Source organism: Aythya ferina (assembly GCF_964211825.1).
Source record: "Aythya ferina genome assembly, chromosome: 2".
Lineage (NCBI taxonomy): Eukaryota > Metazoa > Chordata > Aves > Anseriformes > Anatidae > Aythya > Aythya ferina.
Genome location: NC_140297.1, coordinates 30,663,298 through 30,670,113, shown reverse-complemented (window position 1 = coordinate 30,670,113; position 6,816 = coordinate 30,663,298).

Sequence of the window (6,816 nt, the reverse complement as noted above, 5' to 3'; positions counted from 1 at the left end):
CTCTAAAATTCAATTATTAAAATCCAGTAACCTTTCAAATGTCTATAAAGACATGTAGAACAATAGGCTGTTTGAAAGTATTACATTGTTTAAAAATTTATTTCTACCCTTCATTACTGAAAACCAGGGCTAAAGTATCACAGAATCACAGAATTGTCTAGGTTGGAAAAGACCTCAAGATCATCAAGTCCAACCTCTGACCTAACACTACAAGTCCTCCACTAAACCATATCATTAAGTTCAACATGTAAACGTCTTTTAAAGACCTCCAGGGACAGTGACTCCACCACTATCCTGGGCAGCCCATTCCAGTGCCTCACAACCCTATGATAAGTAAGTTTTTGAGAAAATAAAAACAGAAGAAAAACAACAACAACAACAACAAAAACTCAAAGATGTGCACACACTTCATAAAATCAATAGAGATATGAATCTGCTTGTAGGTCGGACTTTGATTAAAGTAAGTCTACTGGCCCATGTTATCTACAATTAGATAGAGTGAACTTTGATTATGTGAACTTAGCTGATGTTATCTTATACATCTACACGTACAGACTGCTAACTGTAGTTTGCTCATGAGGTTAGTTTTGAGGGAAAATGCAGAATATCTCAGATAACAAATTTCCATGTCTGTGCAACACACAATTTTAAATCAAAAGCAACATTCTGATAGGCACTGAAAAGATATTACTAAAGAAAAAAAAATCAGAGACAAAGCAAGCATAACCAAGATTAACAGTGATGAACAGTGTCCAATGACACATTCTGCATATAATAAATTGCCTTTTTCATCTTTTACTATTATTTATAAACTTCAGGAAATAAACCAGGCAAGATGTAATAGAACTTGAGAATCCAAAGTGGCAAAGTTGGCTGGAATTCTTATTCTCACTGCCATCCTCCATCACTGAAATATACTCCTGTTTCTTATTCAGTTCTCATGCTGTCATGCCTCAGCCAGTGATGCTAAGTTGAAAAATTAATGATAAAATGGCCATAACTGTAGCAGTGTCTCTGAGTGTTCCTGTTGGATTTTTAATACGTTCTTTAGAGATAGCTTGACTCCAGAAGAGAAAAAGAAGATGGATGGATTTATAAACAAATTACATTATTGCTGCCAAAACTGAGCATATAGTCTAGTCTGTGGGTGATGCATTTGGTCCATCATGGGATTTTTGATTACCTCCATGTGAGGGAGGGTAATGTTTATAGCTACTAATATATAATGTTACTAATAATGTTTTATAGCTACTAAAGTAATCCCTGAAAATCAAACCAATCATAAATTTAGGGTTCTTTTGAAATATTATTGTATGTTACTGACTTGAATACTTATAAAGTGCAATGAATATGCACTTTATAAGTGAAGTGAAGTGCTATTTCATGTGTTGTGAGATCAGAATACTTTAGAATTTGTGGATACTTTATGGTGCATGAGACTGTATTGCACTGAATGCTATGTGATGTGAATCAAGCACTGAGGTATGGCATTAATAAAAACATTACAGCATTGTCTGTTTCATGTTGCAGTACTCAGTCTCAGAACTTCTCATTACAGAAACTGTGTAAAGGATCTCTTTTTCCTGCTATTCAATCTTCTAAAGCTCTTTATTTTGAAGGAAAAAAAAAAAAAAAAAAGCTGCTAAATAAAAGTGAGAGTCTTTAGATAAATTCTTAAAGGCTAGGTACCCCAGATGGAGAGTTCTGAGTTATAACAGTTTCAAGTATCAAGATCAAGGCCTGAAGCACAAAAAGAAAGCTGTTAGAAAGCTGTTTGCTAAGCATTTTATCTTTGTGTGAGACATTTGAAAGACAGACATATCCAATATATTTGGCAGCATTGGGAGAAGTAGAAAATGTGATGAAGAATGTGTTTGAGAAAGTATTTGCATATTTTACTTCTATCTCTTCATGAGGAAATAGGATTTGTGTGTTTTGTATATTAAATATGTTGAAGAAATGCTTAATTTGGTGTTACCAATTTCTTCTCAGAACAGTTACCTTCAAGAACACAAAATTTGCTCAATAGAACTCAGCAAAGTGGCAATATTTTTAAGGTCTGAATTCTGAAAACATTTCATTTCCAACAGGTAATTTGTTGATTCAGTGGAAATAGTAGGGTTTTCACTACCCAGAAAACAACCCATATAGAGGTTACCTATAATTTCATTACCAGACTTCTGTCAAAGGAGCAGAGGAATACAGTAGTGTGTTGTGTTTCTCTCTATGACAGGGAGAAGGATGGGTTAAGGGTTGTCAAGCAAAATCATGTAGAATAACAGAGATGGTCAAAGAGTAGATATAAATGCTGTTTGAATATAGAAAAAGAAGTCTGCAGTGAAGTTGAAACAATGAGCTTTTTATTTTCTGTCCTGATTAAGTTGTCCTTGCCAACATGCATGAAGTTACACAACTTCATGGAGGTACAACTATGCTTATGGCCTAGCCTGGCATTTCAGTTTTGAAACAAATATCACAGGACAAGGGGATTTGACCAACCCAGTTAAGGCTGGTTACCATCACATAAGATAAGAAGGACAAATGTGGAAAGGAAAAGGAGAGTGAAAATTGTTGAAAGAAACACTATTAGGCACTACAAAATTTGCTGGTCTGTAATTTATGGCTTATCCCAGGGAACATTAGTTTTAACAATAACTGTCAAACCTTTTGTGTTCCAATATAGTTCAAATCTTAGATTATAACTGCAACTGAACAAAAACTGAATGTGTTTTGAGTACTTCCTTCAAAAGGAATGCTTTCCCTAGTTATTATTCCGGCTATAATACTATCCCATTTGCAACACGTTAGGCTCTAGTACCTTCATGTGAAATATATGAATTGTTTTACTGATTTTCAGGTGAAACTTGTTTGCACTGAAATCAGAAGTAGTTTTGCATTGAATTAAGTGGTGTCAGTTGTGAATTGCTCTTCCTTTTTTTTTATTTTTTTAATGAATTAATTAAATTTGTGCTAAGCAAAAAGAAGCAGAACTAAGTTTTTGTGCATGGAAGGTAAAAATGACTGGTACCTGAAACTTACATGAAGGATTACAGGTGCTTTTGTGTTGGCTAGGAGACTGGATATCACAGATCTTTAACGTACAGATTGATGGTGCCATTATCTCAGAGTCCCTCTTGTGTGTGAAATGGTAGTTGCTGACTATCCAAGCTGTTCTGACTCTACATGATCTGATCTTTTAACTGAAAACTTCCTGTTCTTTTCTTTGCATTATATTAGCCTGTTTGATTCTCTATCCAAAGTGCAGTTGGGCTGTACAGTGTTTTAACAGACCATTTTATGTCCAGATACATAATCTGTCAGTCCTCTACTTTGCCTATCAGTCATAAATGAACAAAATTATTAAGTCCTGCTTTAAATGTGACTTGATCCTTGTTTACAGTCACAGGATGAGATATATTTTCTTATTCCTCAAATATCAGGGGTCATAAAAGAATTAGAAAATAGTTTAATGCAGAATGTCTTTGTTTAGACATCAATTCATTCATGTTTTATAAGTGTATAGAAGTATTTGTGTTTGAATATTTCTCAGAAGTAAGGAGAGTTTCACATGCATTTAAGTTAAAAGTGACATTGTAATATCTTATATGAATTCTAGAGAGAATTTATGCTAACCAATTATTTTATTCACAGTGTACAGGTCCATATTCCTGGGTTTGACAAGAAAAAGGTATCCCTGCTTAACAGTAAGACACAATATACTAATTTAGATATTTTGTGGTGTATTTTTTCACACTTACATACCATGCAGTCTGTTTTCTCACTGAGCAGATGTCCTGTGCATGTAGTATGAAACAAATAAGACAAATATATTTTGTTTTGTTTAACTTAACTTCTGTTGTAGAGCTTAGATGTCATTCATGTACAGAACCAAAGGTGACTTTAAGATATCTCAGTATTTCCTTTTAATACACTGCAAATTCATTAGATTCTCAATGTCCAGTAAAACAAAGTTTCACAAATACGGTTTAACATAAGTGAACATCTAAAGACAATAAAAACATATTCCAAAGAGGAGTTAATTTCTGCATCCAGCTAAAAATGTAACAGGTTGGGGGAAACAAAAAATAACTTATGAAATAACAACACCTCAATATTAAAATAATATATTTTAAATTATCTCTTATTCGGTTGTTAGGAATCACAGTCATCAGAGTGTTAGCAAACTGAAGATGCCTCATTAGCACAACAAAATAACAGCAAAAACTGTAAAAGAGCTCAGAAATTGGCTGATTTCCAAGAGACCTTAAGCAAAATATACATGAATAAGAAATTTCTCAGTAATTAACTACTCCTGATCTGTGCAATTTTATGTTGCAGGATTACCCTTGTTGCAGGAGAGAGAAAAAGACTCTAATGCAGAAGTTCTATAAAATCTCACTGCAGCTTCACTTTCGTGGTAAATTTTACCATGCGTGGGTAAATGATCGACCTAATTACATTTCTGATATCTGCCACAGAAGTCGTATTATTTCCTTCTGTTCCCCCATCTGTCTCTGCCCATCTGTTTTCTCATATGGTTGGCCTGTAAGATCTTCGGGGCGGGGGTTGTTTTTTGTTTCTGTGTACAGCATCTAATTAAGAGTATCTTGGTTTACAACTAGAAATTTTAAGCAGAAGAATCAAACAAATATTTCATAACAGTTCTTACATATATAAGAGGCTGAGTTACTGGTGAGTTGTAAACACTTGAAGACCTCAAGACATCAAATTTTAAGCAAGTGTAAGGCATTCTCTTTAGCATATCTATAGCTTTACCTGTATGATAGTTCCTTATGCGCTTCCCTTATATCAGAAGTGCACTGGTCAGTATGTATCTGTTCTGTCTGTAGGAAGTCTGTCACAGTGTCAAATTCTCATAGAACTGTAAGATTACTATCATTAAAGAATTGTTCTAGAAAACATGAAATGGAAACATTCCTTTCTCCTAGTCTCCAAGTCCTGTCTGCAGCATGCCAGGCAGGATGCTTTTCCAATTTCATTCTCTGCGTTCGTCCAATAGGATTACACCTTGAGTCAGAAGAATTTCTCTCTGTCCTACTTTGGGATTATTAGGGCTTCATTATCCGGAAAAAAATCTAAAACTATCTAAGTAGCACTTCCCCCAAAACAGCCTCATTAATGATGTGGAATTCTTAGAGTAGCAAGGTTTTTTTTCTGGGAAAAATACTTTCATAAAATCAATTTATTCCTGTAGTATGCGTAAACATTCAGGACTTACCAGTGCTCTCTGATAGCTTATTTCTTGTTCGTTGTTGTGAACACGGGATCACATAAGGTAAAAATTGATCTAGAAAACAACTTCTGAGCAGAGCCAATAAAGGATATTGGTAATTGCTGAAGAAGACTGAAAAAAAGATCTTGCTAATCTCCTTTTGGATTGCAAAGAAAAAATGATTAAATCTTGGACCAACCTACATAGTATATTCAGGAAAGAAAAAAAAAGAGAGAGAGACTTCTTACAGCAAAAGGAATAATTTGGGTGCAATTCTAAACTAAATTCTAAAACTAAATTCTAAACTAAAGATAATTTGGGCAATAGATGTTTTTAGCCAGTCACAGGTTTGGTATTCATCAATAAGCTAAATAAGTGAAAACAGGAATACAGCAACAGGCCCCATGTGGAGGTGAGATATTGTATTGAAGATAGCATTGTTACTATCAGAAAACGTGGAATAGATTCAGAATTCATGATACATACCTTTTATCACTGTTCACAGTCTTATCGTAAAGTGTATTTATTTTCTATGTAAAGCAAAGAGACATAATAACTGGAGGTATTTCCTTTTAGTCTCAGGTCTTTCATGGGGGGTATTTATATGGGAGCCTATTTCCTTTTTTAATCCTCCTACTTCTCCATGAGTATGTAGGAAGCAAATTATGACTGACTGTTTTAGAAAAAATAGCAGAATAACTAAGTTTTAATGCAAGCAGGGAACACTTTATATACCATATAAACACAACACATTCCCCTCTGATCTGTACTTTCTAGAAAGAAAAATGCAGCTATAATTAGGCATTTGCTTTTTTTTTTTTTTTTTTTTACTTACATGTTTGTAAGAAAACAAAGCAAAACTAAAACATATTAATCTTTCTTTAAGACAGAGAGGAAGGAAGAAATACTTTAATTGCCCTCACTATTTTTATATTTTTGGCTTAATTCATTTTAATAATGCAAAGTGGTTTATGCCATTCACATATAGGTGAAATTTCAGTTTATAGCTGATTAAATGTAAGTGATTAAACATAAAATAAACTACTGAAAATTCCTTCTACTACTCGCTCTCTGGAACTTAGTGATTCATCTAACATGGAGTCCTCCAATGCATTCTAACCATTCTAACCATCATTCTAATCATGATGGATGCTATCCTGAGTGACTCAAAAAGAATCAAACCTGTAATAATTAATTCAAGATGCTGAAGCCATAAATAACTTTGTGAATAATTCATTTTGCTGTAGTATCAGATTTGTTGATGAACAATCATGAACTATCTGGAATTCATTAGGTTATAAATATTTATGACAGCTATTGTCTCTGTATGTTTCATGATTCCATGCCTGTCTAGAGTCCTCCAGGAAAAAAAAAAATATATATATATATATACATGAAAAGAGGGAAGCTGAAGAAAGAAAGATAACAAAAGATTTCTAATTACTTCTGGAATGTTATTTCAGAAATGACAAAAGGCTAGCAGTGTATCAGTTCATTTCTCTGATATGATCATGTGAAAAGAAATATAAATATTAGGCCACAATAATGCCACAAATTGGCTTACAGTTACAGGGAACCCTAGC